This window comes from Cryptomeria japonica, chromosome 7, assembly GCF_030272615.1.
Source record: "Cryptomeria japonica chromosome 7, Sugi_1.0, whole genome shotgun sequence".
Taxonomy (NCBI): domain Eukaryota; kingdom Viridiplantae; phylum Streptophyta; class Pinopsida; order Cupressales; family Cupressaceae; genus Cryptomeria; species Cryptomeria japonica.
The window spans coordinates 297,381,828-297,400,241 of record NC_081411.1 but is presented as its reverse complement, the minus strand read 5'-3'; the positions used below and the strand labels follow the sequence as shown (position 1 = coordinate 297,400,241).

General features: G+C 32.8%; 1 protein-coding gene across 5 annotated transcripts in view; it reads left to right on the top strand.

Moving 5' to 3' along the window:
- Positions 1-18,414, top strand: part of LOC131048595 (uncharacterized) — a 72,295-nt gene that overhangs the window by 9,914 nt on the left and 43,967 nt on the right. Inside the window, exons 1-2 of one of the 5 annotated variants that reach the window (XM_059207991.1) lie at positions 741-973; positions 3,428-3,549. The exons of 3 other annotated variants lie outside the window; for them this stretch is intronic. The gene's annotated coding sequence lies outside the window, so the exon portion shown is untranslated. Of the gene's footprint in view, positions 1-740; positions 974-3,427; positions 3,550-18,414 lie in introns of those variants that run through there. One more of the 5 variants, XM_059207993.1, reaches the window with a different exon arrangement.

Here is an 18,414-nt window from a genome sequence, read left to right as displayed (position 1 = left end):
TGCCAAGGTATATAGGTTTTCCAAAGCATATGTTTTAACCTGGTGCAAGTGTTCCAATCAGTGATGTTGCCTTACTCGTTACAAATCCATATTCATTTCCTTTACCTTGTACCATATTCGTCATTGACTCGACCTCTGGGGCAAACCTTATAGAATGGGATATAGAATGGTCAAACTAAAAGGTGATAGGACAACACGACCACCCATAGACAAACAACAACAACCCATATCCTTTTCTATATGCGGAACCGGTTGAAGGTCTTGTTTTCATGGCATCCCTTTGTTCGGAACCATAGACAGTCCTTGTCCCTATTTAATAGCCATAGTAGAAGAGGGAGTAGAAAAGGAAACAATGGAAAACATGGGCTACGAAATAGACAGTTGAGCATAGGCATAGGTTAAGGCATAAATGACATAATGGGTAAAGGCACCATAGGAAGGTCACACGCAGATTCACCAACATTTCACTCCTCAGTATCCCTTCCAGTTAGAGTTGGTCCAAATCCCTTTAAAGTTGGATCCATTTGTGTTGATGCGATAAGATGCTACTGGTAGCTAAGCGTTTGAATCTTCTACTCTGCAGGATTGCAAGTGGCCTTCAACCGAATAAATCAAATCAATTTGTAGAACTACAATTGATGTCAACTCGGTCAAGTACAATTGCTACTTTGATTAGGCGCTGAGCTATGCATGGACGCCTAACATGACACAATCATTTAATGATGTGGTTTACAGAAAATTGCTTTACGTTTAGTCATATACATGAACATGAAAATTTCTTAAGCTGGATACGACCCTTCTTTATTAGATGCTGTTCCTCATCACAGTTACCACTTCATTCAAGCTCAAGCCAGGTTAGACGTTTTGTTATTCCAATTCACTCTGGCGGTTTTCAGAGTATTCTGCAACCATCTCAACGAACATTTGGTAGTGCCGCTTACTGGAACCATTTTTCAGCTCAGCAGTCCTCCGGGTATGTTTTCACAGTTCTGATATTTGCAATAGACTAGTAAGAGTATTCTACTGTGCTCATTGTCTATATATGTCATGCACCGATACAACACGCTATCCCTTGTTGTGCTTACAAAACGATTTACTCTGTCAGTTATAATTTCAGATTGCTTACAAACTAGCTGGCCTTAGGTAATTTTTTTTTGTTTGTCTCGCTCCTTTTGCCAGGCAAACCCAAAGTGGGAAATAACATAGAGATGGCACCAACGTCCTACCTCGAGAGGTTGAATTTGCGGCCTCCTGTGCATCTCACCCAGTAGCTCTATTTTCCTATATATTCTCGACTTATCTAGTCGTTCGTCTTAATCATGCTCGCTTGAATTTGGGTTTGTTTATTGTGAAAAACCCTTTGGGCATGGTATATTAATCATCAAGGATTATAGAGAGGCTTTGTTTCATCTCTACTTTTATTATACTATATTGTATGGATATTAGTAATACTCCTCTCGATTGAAGTTTGTACAGTAGGTTTCACTTCATATTTTCTGAGAAAAATTATACGTCAAATCTAGAAGCTCAAATCTTACTTTCAAGACTTTTGAGTAGCACTTTGTTAAAGTGTATGAAGAATGATGCAAATACAAATATGTTCATATCATTTTATGGTAGCTTTGAAATGAAATAATTTATGAATTTATACTAGTATTCTATTTTATAGAGGGTCTACAATATCCAAAGTGTTATGATAGTAAAGGGTATTTTCAAGCTCCTCTTCATTGAGTTTAGTTTGATTCTATTATTTGTGATTTTTTATGACATTTAATATTTTTTTGATAAATCTTTATATTGTGAAATGTGATATATTCTCTTTTTCTATCTAATGATAATATTATATAAATAATAAATTTATAATTTTGAGTTTTTAATATTATTTTTTCAATTATTAATGATATATGAACACTATATTTGCACTAATTTCAGTTTTTAAAAAAGGTTTGAAAGTATGTTATACTATGATCTTGAGTGTTTTAAATTAGAAGAAACATAAGTAGACTATTAGAATTTACAACTGCATTGCCATTTCCTTTCTCACTATTAATCTTAATACTACAATCTCTGTCTACGATGTTTGTTGTTTTGCTCAGCTTTGCAATGACTTCTGCAGCTGTTCTAAATCTTTATTTTCTACCTTCAAGATTCCTATCTTGAAGAGGCACTCTATTGTATTTTTTCCTTTTGATTAATATATATACATTTTTCTAATAAAAAAAGATATTAATACTTTTTTTTTTAATATTTCACTTTAATGTTTTCAATAATTCTTGTGAATTCATACTTTTTCTTATTGTACAATAAGATTTAAAATGAAAAAAATAATAATTATATCAATTTATATAAATTACCTTTTCTAATAAACTTAAAGAATTTAAACAAATTTAAAATATAATAAAATAAATATTAGAAATATACTAAAATATAAAAATCAGATAAAACATTATAAACTTAAAAATAAAAAAAAGTTATTTACATTGAATTGAAGAATCATCTTTAATGTATAAACAATAATATTTGATTCTTACATTAGATTATAAAGAGCCTTAATTATTCTCTTTTATGTATATCCGTCGCATTTTTAAAATACTGGAGTGTGTTTAACCTTGAAATAGCTGGTCTAAGGAAGTACACTAAATTTTTTTTCTGCCTTTCGTTTCTTAATTACTTTCTTAAATAAAGAATTAATCTTCTAATACAAAAATAAAAATGAGAAATTAAATTGAACGTGAAATTCTACTAAGAATTTGAATGGTAGTTAGGGCGTCTTTACAGGAAAGGGAACTTTAAAGGGAGAGTGGTTGGGCTGTACAATCGTAGTGTCATTTTACCCTCCGCCCTTTTTTAACAACAATTTTCCAAATTTTCTTCCAAAAACAATTAGCCTAAAGCCTACCTTCACCCTGTTCAAGCTACATGACTAATGAGGCTGATATTGACATGAGATGGTTTACCTGCCTTTTGAGGTTGTAAGACTAAGATATTGTCTGAATATGTAGACCTGCAACATTGACCGTAGGTGCGCAACATCCACTCAACTACAGTTTATAGGCCTAACTTTTTGTACGATGCTCAGAATTGAAACTTGTAAGACTGCCAAATATGAAATATGGAGCTTAGAGCTCTCTAAGCATTCAAGATAAAATGTTGTTTGGGTTTTTTACGAAAATAATAGGAGAAGAGTACTAGTAGTTGAGTATGTATCAATTGTTGTGAGGGTTGTTGATATCTTTTGTTTCAAAAATTGAATAAATAAAACTTATTATTTGAAACATAAAATATCAATTTTTGTTAGGAAATGTACAAAATATACTAAATATCACAGGTGGTGATCACAATAAGATTGTTTCAGTTTTTAAAAAAAAGAAAAAGAAAAAAAAGAGGATTATCTCAGCTCATACAATTATAATCCAACTTAATGCAGACTCAGATCGGGTGATACATTTTATCTTTCCAGTTCAGTTTTGCAGACATTGTGTAACCATCTCAGTAAACATATGGTAGTGATGATTACTGGCTCTAGTTTTCAGCTCAGCAGTCATCCGGGTAAGTTTTCATAACTACACTTTGCATTAGTGATATCAATTTTATTTTGCTCCTTTTTTATATATGTCATGACCTGCTTCACAGTTAACTCCCCTGCACATACAATTTCCTTTGCTTCCTCTCTGTCGATGCGTCTACCCATTCTAGCATTGATTATCCAAGCCATTTGCACCTACACGTTCCGTCTATTATAGGGTGTTCCTTGCCCATTTCCTTGGCTGGCTTCTCTCTTGCCTCTCGACATTCATTCAGGCTACACCCATTTTTTTCCATCCACACTCGTGGTCCACTCACCTTTGAACCTTGGTGTTATGCTTTCCCTTGCATGACAACAAATCGCCTTTCTTACAGTCTCCCCCAAGTTACCCCATTCACGGGTGGTTTCATCTAGTCTCCTTCAGATCTGTACTAGCATATGATAGCCACCAAGCATGCCAACCAGGGTGAACTACAAGAAAAAAAGATGGAGCTTCCGTGCATACGTCCATGCAATCAGTAGATGACCTTAATTGACCCTCATAACCCTCATAATTGCCCATAGAACTGCCAATGTGACAAACTACAAGGCATGATGCACCCACACATTTATGGCACTGGCTACCCAGGCAGTAAAATGGCATGGAGCATCCCCATAGCGACTGACATTTACTGCATTTACTTCCTTTGCTGATTAGGTGTCCTGTCCAACAAGTACAGAAATCCTCCAGTTTTAGATGTTAAAAGCAAAATAGTTGGATGAAAATTTTTTAGGTGAAAATAAAAATTAATCACTGTTTAATTTTTTAATGTTAAAAGCAATTTTTTAATATACAGAAATCTTTCAGTTACAAAACATTTTGGGGATGAAATTTGCAAGGGGTTCATGGCAAAATAATTTGTGTAAAGTAAATGCTTTTCAATGCATAAAATAAATCTTTTTATTAGAAAATATTTAGAGTATTAATAGAACTGCACATTATTTAAGAATTCTTAAAATTGAAACTAGTTTTTGTCAACATTTTATATATTTCAGATCATATTATATAAAAATAATGTCTTTATATCATTTTTGATATTTTTAATAAATAAGTTTAAATTATTAAAATCTAATATTTGACAATTTAATTTTGATTAATTATTTCTTATGAATGCTTTCTACTTAACTTTGCATTAAAAAACAAACAAAAATAGTACATCCTTCAGGGTGTTGTCTTCATTCTTGAGATAATTTATTGTTGTTAATAAATGAAACATTTAAAAAGCAAAAGTAAATTTACCTTAATTGTGTATTAAAAATAATTTCTTTAAATAATCTGTCTTATTATAATACTAATTAAAGATTTATAAAAATAAGTTTTGAAATGGAAAAGATTTAATGAAGAGGTTTATAACAATTTTACACCTTATATATATTGAATTGTAGAATCATCTTTAATAAATCAATAATATTTTACTCTTAAATTAGATTATTAAAAAGGGCTTAATTACATGATTACCCTATGTGAAAAAATGGTCCCACTTCAAAGATCAAGGGCCTAAAATTTTCTACAAGCTTGCAACACGATTCAATGAATCACTACCTTACATGTAAAAAGCGACCTTCAACATGCGATATGAAGTGGGCCATAGTTTTTTCATTCTACGCATTTTTCTTCGGATACTTTGCGCGATAAGACTAATCTTCTTAATGCTACACAAGATTCTCTTCCATTAGAGTCAACTAATCAAGAGAAAACCTATGCATTTTTCAAACTGACAAAAGCCAAATACTTTCAACATTTTTTGTAATGGTTTGGAAAAAAGCGACCTTCAACATGCGATATGAAGTGGGCCATAGTTTTTTCATTCTATGCATTTTTCTCCGGAGACTTTGCGTGATAAGACTAATCTTCTTAATGCTACACAAGATTCTCTTCCATTAGAGTCAACTAATCAAGAGAAAACCTATGCTTTTTTCAAACTGACAAAAGCCAAATACTTTCAACATTTTCTGTAATGGTTTGGAAAAAAGCGACCTTCAACATGCGATATGAAGTGGGCCATAGTTTTTTCATTCTACACATTTTTCTTCGGATACTTTGCGCGATAAGAGTAATCTTCTTAATGCTACACAAGATTCTCTTCCATTAGAGTCAACTAATCAAGAGAAAACCTACGCATTTTTCAAACTGACAAAAGCCAAATACTTTCAACATTTTCTGTAATGTTGTTGAAAGATATATCTTTTTCATATCTTCAAACTTTTGTAACACTGGCCGTCGAATGTATCTATAATACAAGTGGATCTTGAGCTTCCTTCCCAGTTGCTTTGTCATTGATCTTTGCATTGAAAATTACATGAATTTCAAGAGAGGGATGTATAATCAAAGATAAACCATGTAAATTAATAATGGTGAAATCGAAAGAAGGAACTAATAACAAATTAGCAAGATCAATCTTGTAGAGATTAAAATTGTTTTACCTTTCCTTAGACTCTCACTGCAAATCTTTCAAGCAATGTATTAACACATTAGAGGCTAGAATGAATATAAATACTTTACTTGATTCTAGCTTGAACTCCCATTTTATCTCAACTTAGGACAAGTTGAGGGTAGGTGATGCAATCTATCATTATACCCCCATTCACTTTGCCAAGTTTTATAATGGACGGTTTAAAAATTACTTGTTAGGTAAGCTGCATTATTAAAAACACACACACAGACACAAGGTGGAAGGAAAGGGCATCTACCATACAAAGAAATAGACGTGTTCATGGATAGATCCTCATCCAACAGAGGTGTTGTCCTACCATTTCGACCAATCTAACATGAAATAATGATGAGGTTTAAAGAAAATAATAACATCATTAAGTCACACACATCAATGACAAAATCTCTTTGCCTTTAGTCACATACATCAACATCAAATTTGCTTTAGCTAGCCCCATCCGCATCCATCTGCACTTTAATGTTAGATGGTGATTAGAATAAGATTCGTTCAACTTTCACAAAAAAGAAAATAGAAGATTCTTTCAGTGCATATAAATGTACACCAACTGAATGCAGGCTCAGATCTGATGATACATCTTTCAAGTTTAATTTTGCAGTTTAATTAAATTCTTTTGGTTGGAAATGGACTCATCATGAGAAGTCTTCATACTTACATTCTCTTTTTCTTTAAGGACTTCCCTTCTACCTTATGTTAAGATGTTATATTTAGAATTTATAGAATATTTTAATTTATAAAATATTTTAAGTGCTTTAATGTGGCTAATATTTATATTTTATGATTTTGGTCATTATTTATGTTTATTATTATTTTTTTTGGATTTCTTTTGAAGTGTCATGTTTAAAAATTATTTAATTTGTTAGCAATTGTTTTAGATATCTTTTGATGGTAACATTTTTCATTGTGTAGCTTGCAAACATTGTTGTCACCCACATAATTCTAGGGACTTAGGAATACTCTCAATCCACCATCAAGACTTGCAACTTTGTGCTAACTTAATTATCTAGTTCCTTGAAGGTGAGGAAGCTTGGAATATCCTCATTCAACATTGTATTTTCCATGGAGTACCAACTTGGTGTAGCTTGCAAACATTTCTGTCTCTCACATAATTCTACCTAGATTTAGGATTTCTCTCAATCCACCATCAAGACTTGGAACTTTGTGTTGAATTAATTATTTGGCCTCTTAAAGGTGAGGAAGCTTCGAATATCCTCATTCAACATTGTATTTTTTATAGAGTACCAACTTGGTGTGGCTTGCAAATATTGTTGTTTCCCACAATTGTAGGGATTTACGATTACTCCCAATCCAACATCAAGACTTGAAACTTTGTGCTAAATTAATTATTTGGGCCTTTGAAGGTGGGGAAGCTTGGAATGACCTCATTCAACATTGTATTTTCCATGGAGTACCAACTTGGTGTGGCTTGCAAACATTGTTGTCTCCCACATAATTGTAGGAATTTAGGATTACTCACAATCCACCATTGAGACTTGGAACCTTGTGCTATATTAATTATTTGGGCTCTTAAAGGTGAGTAAGCTTAGAATGTCCTCATTCAACATTGTATTCTTCATGGAGTACCAACTTGGCATGGCTTGCAAACATTGTTGTCTCCCACATAATTGTAGGGATTTAGGATTACTCCCAATCCACCATCAAGATGTTTAACTTTGTGCTAAATTAATTATTTGGGCCTTTGAATGTGGGGAACCTTGGAATGTCCTCATTCAACATTGTATTATCCACGGAGTACCAACTTGGTGTGACTTGAAAACATTGTTGTCTCCCAAATAATTGTAGGGATTTAAGATTACTCCCAATCCACCATCAAGACTTGGAACTTTGTGCTAAATTAATTATTTGGGCCCTCAAAGGTGGGGAAGCTTGGCATGTCCTCATTCAACATTGTATTTTTCATGGAGAACCAACTTGTTGTCTAGCAAGTGGAAAAGCCTTAAGATCCATTCTATTCTCATTATGGACCCATTTAAGTATAGACAAAATTTGTTTTTAAACAAATCTAGAAGTCTTGCGAAGCCATCAAGTCCAAGTTTATCTAGGTTTGTAATGATGTTTGTAATGGTATTTCTATTAATAAGTAGTTTGTTTAGTGGTTGCTAGTTTTGCATCTCAAGATTGGCATTTGGATAAAGCCCCTTTGGATTGATATTTGAATTTTTATAATAGACACAATTTTAAAATATACCTTCTACTAACCACCCTTTGCCACTTCAAAGTTTCTTTTTTTTTATTTAAAAATATATTTAATTATTCATAAAAATAAATAAAAAACTAAATAAATAAAATCATGGTTAAAGTTACACATCTTCCTTAAATTTTCATCCTAGAATAAAACATAACTATTTTGAAAATACATTAAAAAGGATAAAAATACATTTTTGTTTAATAAACTTTGCAATGATAAAATGAAAGGAATAATAGGCATGCATACTACTTGAATCTATTAATTTCTTCTTTCAAATATTAGAAAGTAAAAGTTTGTACTTAATTATGATTTGAATAATATTTTTAAACAGATATTTGTACTGAATTTTAATTCATAACTACTAAATAGTTATATAAAATTATCTTATATTTAAATTTAAATTATTATGGTTTTGATATTATGAAGACACAAAAATTATTAAGATGTATTATTGCACTATTGTATTGTGATTCTTTCTATCAAGGTTTAAACCCCCCACTAGGGTGTCATTTGTTAGTGTGATTAAGCACATTTCCTAACTAGTTATCGGTTAGCACCTATTCACAGATGTTAAGTTTACTTAGAATGTCTTAGTTATCACATGACACAATCATTTAATATTGTTCATGTTAGTTATCTTAGGTATCCTCATATTAGTTTATTTATTTAATTTTGTAATTGGGTAGTTGTAACTACTCTCTCCTCACTTGCCTTTATAAGCAAGCATATTTGTACATTGTAACATATCAACTCATAACAATTCATTTCAGGTGCATCTCAAGCATTCCTTCTTGATCTCCATTGTTCTTCATTGCTCAAGTTACAACACTATCATGTGTGATTGGATAGTTTCTTGGTTGATCAATTGAAATATGTGCAAATTTGTGGGATAATAATTTCTTCGATACCTTACTAGGTGTTCATGTTGGAGATTAGGTTCATTATATGTGGCCTCATTGGTTCATAGATCCAATAAAAAATATTTACCCCCTTTTAAAAAAATACTTATACATGTAGAAGTCCTGTGAAGCCATCAAGTTGAAGATTATGTGGGTTACCAATGACCTTTGCAATGGTCTTTCTATTAATTAGTCTAATTGGTGGTCACTAGATTTTCCTCTCAACATTGGCTTTTGGATAAAGCCCTTTGTGGTTGAGCTTTAAATTTTTGTAACAAAGTTAAAATGTTGCTAGATTTTAACAACAATCACCAAAAATTTCTATATTAGACTAAGCCCAAATTAAAATTTTAGCTCTTCAAATATAATTCTGAGATATACCAAACAATTATTCATCTCATTCCTCCCCATATGGTTCACTATATTTGGGTTGTGACTTTCGATTCCTATGAGGAAAGTGAGAATGGTGGTTAAGATAGTAAGGGCCGCTAAGAAGATGCTTGGCGTAGGAATGACTCAATAAAGACCCCATTTCTTCCAAGGAATAAGTAGGACAGTGAGGAAGTCGAAAGCAAATAAGGACTGCCAAGTGGAGTAAGAGGGTTGTAGAGAACAACCTCTCTTAGGCTTTGGTGTAGAAATGGCTCTGATAGGCTCTACCTCCCTCCCAAGAATGGGATGAGAATGGCACAAAGGTTGACATGAGCCGCCAAGCAAAGCAAGTAAGTCTCTTAGGCTTGGTGTAGAAATGGCTCAAGGGAAGTCCCCATTCCTTCCAAGTATAAATAGAGACTAATATAAAGTCAAGTAATGTAAGGAATGAGAATGGCATAAAGGTTGACCTAAGCGGCCAAGTAGACCAAGTCTCTTAGGCTTGGTGTAGAAATGGCTCAAGGGAAGCCCCCATTCCTTCAAAGCATAAAGAAATGTAGAGGAGATGGCTCAAGGAAGTCAGTCTCTCTCAAGATTGGGTTAATTGGCTCAAGGAAGCCAGTTCCTCTCAAGATGGACAGAGATGGCTCAAGGAAGCCAACCCCTCCAAGTGGTAATATATGCAATAGAGACTAGGTAGTAATCTCTCTAACATTTATCATTACTTTAATTTATATGATTATATGTTTGGTACTACTAATCTATATGCAGGTTTATCCATGAATGAAGACAAAAAAGGAGGAAACTTGAGGACAAGCAAATTCAAGAGGGGGAGATTGTCATGTCCCCATTCAATACTTACAGAAAATAAGAATTGATGTACGATTGAATAAGTTTTGATTAAAGATTTAAACTTGTTATTAAAAGAATATCCTTAATGCTAATCAATACACATCAATATCATGAGAGGAAGTGATTGGTTAATGAAATGATTGCTATGAAGACAGGATCAATAGAAAACAATATGGAAGGACAATCGACGAGTGAGGAATCGGTAATAAATATTCCCCAAGTGTTAATAGGAATAGCAGTTTGTAAGAAGAATGAAAGCCAAGCAATAATCAATCGATGATCATGAATATCGATCATACACATGATTGTTAATGATTAATAGGTAAAGCTATGATATGCAGATCAATAAAGTGACTAAGATGTTGATAAGCATTAGCAAATATTAGTTCGAGACAATGATCAAGAAGATGGCAACCATGAACTCATTGCATTCTGAATCTTATAAAGGCAATACTCTCGATATATGATTAGAAGATTGGTCACCATAAGAATCCTCGAGGCACAGCATCCGACAAGAAGAAAGGGACTAAGGACAACAAGCATACACATTATCGATTAACAACATTAGGTAGACAAACAAATCTCAGTCATGGAAAATGGAGAATTATACAAGCCTAATTAAGAATAATGAATGAAACGTGTCGATAGAAGTAGCAATCTGGTTAGCATCAAGCAACACCCTGAAGACGTGATACCCCTTAATTATATTCTCAGGTCAATAATCAAGGATATCGAATTGACTAATCGATGTTTAGTTATAACATATGATGATAACAACAGTTGTTAAGAAATCGTTAATAATCGATTATGGGTGGCAGCGACTAGAATAATTATATAATCAACTAATGCAATTTGTATAAATGGAAACAATGTGCATTTGAAGAGACATAGGACTATCTTTTGAGCGCATTGTATCATCTCAATTTGCAAGGTATATGGACGCGATCTATCTCATTCCATGAGGCATCGGGGAAGGAAGTTGGATATACTACTTTGTACATTTCTGAGGCCCAATATCGTTTACAAATTGACCAAGGATTATTCATATCAGTTACAACATTGTGTATCCATAAAATTAGAAAATAAACATTCATATTGCCATTGCCATTGTCAACATCGACTTTTAGTTCAATTGCACGTCTTTATTGTCTTGTTTGATTAGCAAGTAATTTACACCCAAATACATATTGACAACAATTCACTCCAACATAAACTTAGGCAGCCCGTGGATTGTCCAATACCAAGTAGTGTATATTTGTATTCTTATTTACAAATATCTAAGCTTATTGTAAGGATCAATCATTAATTAACCCATAATTAATATATTGTCTAATAAGGGACATTACACCCTTGACCATTGTTCATTAGATGGATAAAATAATACCATCAAGAAGCCCTTTTGGTTTTCCACCAAAGTTCAAGAATCTTGGACTTTTGTAATGAATTATTCAAGTTGTTTAGGTTTGACCCATTTTCGTGGTATATGGTTTTGCTACTAAAATGACCTTGGCTCCCTTATGAATTTATCTAGACTTGACACACTTTAAGGGTAGATATTCTTTTTAGCATTTGTAAGGGAAATTTTCTACTATTTTTATTAGTTTTATAGCTAAGATCATTTCTCAATTTATATTATTATTTGCTACAACATGTTTATATAGATCTAGGTGCAAGTTAACAAGGTTGCACTTGAAATTTCTCATCTATACATGCTTGTAGATTAGTGGGGTAATTTTCCATATATAGCTGCCAAAATGGCTTCTCCTTGTACCTCCTTCTAAGTTCACAACCCTCCATGTTGGTTTAGATTTGTCTATAGCTATTCTATTAGAGGAGACCATAGATGCCAACCATGTGGCTCTTAGCCATCTTCAAGAATCAGTGGGGGTCATACTATCTATGGGTAGTAACAACATTCTAACATTTAATTGACTTCTTCACAACACATGGGTGTGAACCTTTTCTTTTGCTTAAGTTTGGAAAATTTCCTTAATTTATTCTAATAAAAAATTCTTTTAGTTTGCTGAACTTTGTCAAGTTTCCTTAATTTGATCTAATAAATTCTTTTATTCACGCTTAATAGCCTACGGATGATGATCAAGAAGAGGATTCTTCTACTAGTTGGGAAATAGTTTCTAATGACTTCATCCTTGCTAATGTATGGGGGTCATCTAGATGAATATGTTTCCCCCTAATGATGTATGCCACATTACTTAATAATTATATTAATTTTTATTTAGACTTTACCCACTAAACTTTATTTTAGGCATAGACTTTGAAAATACACGTTCTACCAACCACCCCTTCTCAATAAGAAACACATTATTTTTTCTCGTAATAAAAAATTACATATAATCATTATTTATAAAAATAAAATAAATCTAAGCAAAGTTATATACACACTTTAAATTTTTCATCTTAACAAAAACTTAATTATCTTGAAAAATGTAAAAAATGATAAAACTGCATATATCTGTGTGTACATGTATATATATGTACATACATATATACATGTGTACATATACATACATACACATATGTGTGCATGTGTATATATAGACATACATATATATGTGTGTGTATATATATATGTATGTATGTATGTATGTATATGTATGTATGTACATATATATATATGTATGTATGTATGTATGTATGTACATATATATATGTACATACATACATATACATACATACATACATACATACACATATGTGTGCATGTGTATATATAGACATACATATATATGTGTGTATATATATATGTATGTCTATATATACACATGCACACATATGTGTATGTATGTATGTATGTATGTATATGTATGTATGTACATATATATATATATGTATGTATGTATGTATGTATGTACATATACATATGTACATACACATACATACACATACATATGTTGACTTTGAGTTTGTGTATGGTAGGATAATATCCCTTTTATAGATACCAAAGTGGTGTCTCCTCCTACCTCCCACAGAGTTCACTCCTCTCCATGTGGGTCAATATGTATATATAGCTATTCTATTAGAGGAGACCATAGCTCCCAACCATGTGGTTCTTAGTCATCTTCAATAATCATTATGGATCATACTATTTGCGGGTGGTTACAACATTATCACCTATAATTGACTTCTTCACAATCACATGGGGCATGTTACTTTTATTTTGCTAGATTCTAGCAAGTTTGCTTAATTGGATCTAATAAATTTTCTTATTCATGCTCAATAGCCTATAGATGATGATCAAGATGAGAGTGCTCTTATTAGCTAGGAACCACTATCTTATAGCTTTATCCTTACTAATGTATGGGGTCAACTAGATAAATATGGTTCTCCTCAATGACTAGACTCACATTACTTAATAATTCTATTCATTTTATTTTTACATTTAACCCACTAAACTTTATTTTAGACATATAATTTTAAAATATACCTTCTACCAACCACCCTTTGTCACTTAATTTTTTAATTTTATTTAATAAAAAATTATATATAATTATAAATAAAAATAAATAAAAAACTAAATCAAATAAAATCATAGTTTTTTTATTGGCAATAATTTATATGCTTTTTTAGCTTTAAAGTCCATTTTTGTATTGCTGAAAAACGGTGAAAATCAAGGGTTTATTTCCCACCACAAAAGAAAATGTAAATCAACTTATTTTTTTCCTGATTTTGATATCCGTTATAGATGACATATATATACACTGTATCAAAATAAAATAAAATTGATGTATATTTTCTTTGTTATAGCATTTGGAAGTCGAATATACTGGAATTTGACAATTTTTGTCTCCACCACAATTTGTCTATTCAATTTATGATAATCAAAAAACAAAAAATACCTTTTTGAAGAAGACTCTCTCCTCTTGTGAACCATATTTTTTTCAAACTTTTTTGAAGTTATTCGATATTTTTTTGTTTTTCAAACCAACCTCTCAACGAACAAAAGAATACCTAATTGTAGTATTTTTTATATATATATACTAAATGTAATCAAAACATTATAAAAATTAAATGAGTAGAATCGTGACTTCGATCTCTACAAAAAGGGTATTTTTATTTTTTTTAATAAATTTAATTTACCTATTGAATTTTTTTGCAGAAGTCAAAAGTTTTAGAAAATCAACATTTTTGTTGATGTGGCTGGCACTTGGCATTCCACATAGATAGTTTCGGCTGTAAAGGTTTTGACCCGTTTTCAGCCTTCAAAACCCTTACGAACGGAACTATGGAGGCCAACGCGACCAATCGCTTCAACCCCATATAAAATAATGTGTTTTTCTAATAATAATCAATTTCAATCAAGTGGGAAAATAATAAAAATGATTTTTGAATAAAGTGGCACAATTTGTAGATTCCACCTTCAACATGCGATATGAAGTGGGCCACAATTTTTTCATTCTATGCTTTTTTTTCCAATACTTTGTGTTCGTGTATGTGGACTCCTGCTGGACTCCACTAATCTTCCCTGCCTCCGTAACTTATCTACTCCAACCACCGTATTTACTTCTCCTTCTCGTATCTTCTTCTACTCTGTCTTTTTTTTATGCATCTATATGGTTCGAGTTCAAGGCGCACATTCCAGAAATGTCTTTTATTGCTGTGAACAAGGCTTTGTATTAAGTGAGCAGAAAATGTGATACTCTATTTTTTGGATGAATGATTTTGTAATGTCAAGAGAGCACTGGCAGCTCTGTTTAATATTAAGGCATAATATAAACTGTTGTATACTCTGTTCTTCCTTATTGTTCTTTCTCCCCTTCAAAGTGGTATCAAAGCAGGAAATTAGAGCAAGGTTTGTGGATTGTTGAAGAGTGTAGAAGCTTGAACTGGAGTAGGTGATTGCTGGAAAAATCTTTTCTGCTATAGCAAGAAGACAAAGAAAAACAAAGAAAAGCAGAGGCAAAGTTTTATTTTGAAAAATTATGGCAGGAACAAGTGGAAGTATTTCACAACCACAGATTCCAATTTTTAAGTGGAGTATTAAAATTAAAACTTTATTTTGCTCCCAGGGCATTTGGAACTTTATTGAAAATGGGTTCCCTGAACTAGCAAATCAACAAGCATATGAAGCATTTTCACAAGCTGAGAAAGATTTGCCAGAGGAAAACAAGAAGAAAGATGCAAAGGCACTATTTTTCATTCAACAAGCAATGGAGGAATCAATCTTTCCAAAGGTTGCAGCTGCCACAAGATCAAAGCAAGCATGGGACAGTTTGCAAACAACATACCAAGGCACAGGCAAGGTAATAATGGCAAAATTACAAATACTTAGAAGGGATTTTGAAAATCTGCAAATGAAGGACTCAGACTCAATAGATTCATTTTTCACTCATGCAATGTCAATAGTAAATCAGCTAAGGTCCTATGGAGACACTATTGAAGATCAAAAGATTGTAGAGAAAATACTTAGAAGTCTGCTGGCAAGTTTGATGCAGTTGTAATAGTCATTCAAGAGGCCAAAGATCTTTCTCAACTATCAGTAGATGAATTAATGGGGTCACTTTTAGTGCATGATCAAAGAATAAATCGATCAGGGGACATCATCATTGGAAAATGCATTCAAGACTCAACTTTCATTTGGGAAAACAAGAGGGAGATCAAATCACAACAGAGGTAGAGGAAGTTTTACACCAAGGGGAGGAAGAGAAAATATACAATTTGAAAGTACAAGACCAGCATCGAGCCCACATGCCCATTCTACACCAACAAGAGGAAGGGGGAGCAATTATTCTCATAGCCATCATCAAGGAGAAAGGTATGCTAAATCAAACATCCAATGTTATTATTGCAATAAATTTGGGCATTTTGCATTGGAATGTAGAAAAAAATAATTTGATATGAACAAGCAAAAGACACACTTTACAAATGAAAACTAGACAAACACTAGTGAGCAAGACACCATATTGATAACATGCAATGTAGCACAAGAGAGTTCCAAAGAAGTATGGTTCCTAGATAGCGGTTGTAGTAATCGTATGAGTTGTAATAAGGAGATGTTTGCAACAATGGATGACTCAGTAAAATCAGAAGTAAAATTGGGAAATGATCAACGAGTTTCAGTCATGGGCAAAGGGTCAATTAACATAAGAACTAAGCAAGGTGAAGAAAAGCATATTTCTGATGTATATTATGTTCCTGGATTGCAACACAACCTCATAAGCATTGGATAACTAGTGCAAAAAGGATATAGAATATACTTTGAAAATGGTGAATGTGTGATTCTAGACAAGAAACCAATCAATAGGCTGATTGCAAAAGTAGAAATGACAAAAAACAGGATGTTTCCATTAAGAATTCAAAGTGAACTATTTGTAGAACCACAAGGATTACAAAAGGTTGCTGAATTAGCTTTCAAACCCTCATATAAAAATGAAACTTGGTTATGGCATTTAAGGCTTGGGCATTTAAACTTCAAAGGGTTACAGCTGTTATACAAGAAGAAAATGGTATATGGGCTGCCACCAATAGAGCCACTTAAGACCACATGTGAGAGTTGTATATTGGCAAAGCAACATAGAAAACAATTTCCAGTTGGAGAGTCTTATAGGGCAAAACATCCACTTGAGATAGTACATTTAGACCTTTGTGGACCTATGCAAACACCTTCCATAAGTGGAAAGCTTAATTTCTTGACATCTATTGATGATTTCAGTAGAAAAGTATGGGTTTATTTCTTGAAATATAAATCAGATGTATTTGCTATTTTTAAGGAGTTCAAAACAAAAGTTGAGAAAGAAAGTGGATACTATATTAAAACATTGAGAACTGATCAAGGTGGAGAGTACATATCAATTGATTTTCAGAATTTTTGCAAAGAAAATGGCATAAATAAACAATTTACAGCAAGGTATACTCCTCAACAAAATGGAGTAGCTGAGAGAAAGAATAGAACAATTATGGAAATGGCACGAAGTATGATAAAAGCAAAACATCTACCAATTGAGTATTAGGCGGAAGCGGTTGCATGCTCGGTATACATATTAAATAGGTGTCCAACAAAAGCAGTGATAAATAAAACGTCAGAAGAAGCCTGGAGCAAAAGGAAGCATAACATAACACATTTAAGAGTTTTTGGTTGTGTGGTATACTCTTTAATACCTCAAGAGTTGAGAAAGAAACTAGATGATAGAGGAGAGAAGTGCATATTTGTGGGATATAGTGAACAATCCAAGGCTTATAAGTTGTACAATCCTATCACAAAGAAGCTGATTATAAGTCATGATGTTGAGTTTGTTGAAGATGAAGCATGGGATCGCAGCATAGACAAAACAACTACAGTTGCAACGAGTGTTCCACAAGAGAATGAAGAGAATGAAACTTAAGTTGAGAATCCTACTATACAAGCAAATGTACCTACAACACCTTCTAGAGCACCTAGCACTCCAAATGCTACAACACCAGCAAGTAATAACAGCAGTGAATCTTCTAATCCAACCCTTGCATCACTAAGATCAAGATCCATAAACACTTCAAAGAAGACACGTAGTCTAAGGGAGATTTATGATGAAATCCAAGAGGCTGAAAATGATGATATATGCACTAATTTTGCATTCCTGATACAAACTGATCCAATTTACTTTGAAGATGCTATTAAAGATGACAAATGGATTGCAGCCATGGATGAAGAATCCAATCCATTGAAAAGAATCAAACTTGGGATCTGGTTGAGCTTCCTAAAGACAAAGATGTGATTGGAGTTAAGTGGGTTTACAAAACAAAGTATAATGCTGATGGAAAAGTAGAGAAACACAAAGCAAGACTAGTGGCTAAAGGCTTTGCACAACAACTGGGTATAGACTACAATGAAACATTTGCACCCGTGGCAAGATTGGATACAATAAGAATGGTCTTATCTGTTGCAGCTCACAACAAATGGAAAGTTTTCCAAATGGACGTTAAATCAGTATTTTTGAATGGTATTTTAGAAGAAGTGTATGTAAATTAGCCACCTAGTTATGAAATTTTGGTACGAGAACATAAGGTATACAAACTGAAAAAGGCCCTATATGGTTTGAAGCAAGCTCCTAGAGCTTGGTACAACATGATAGA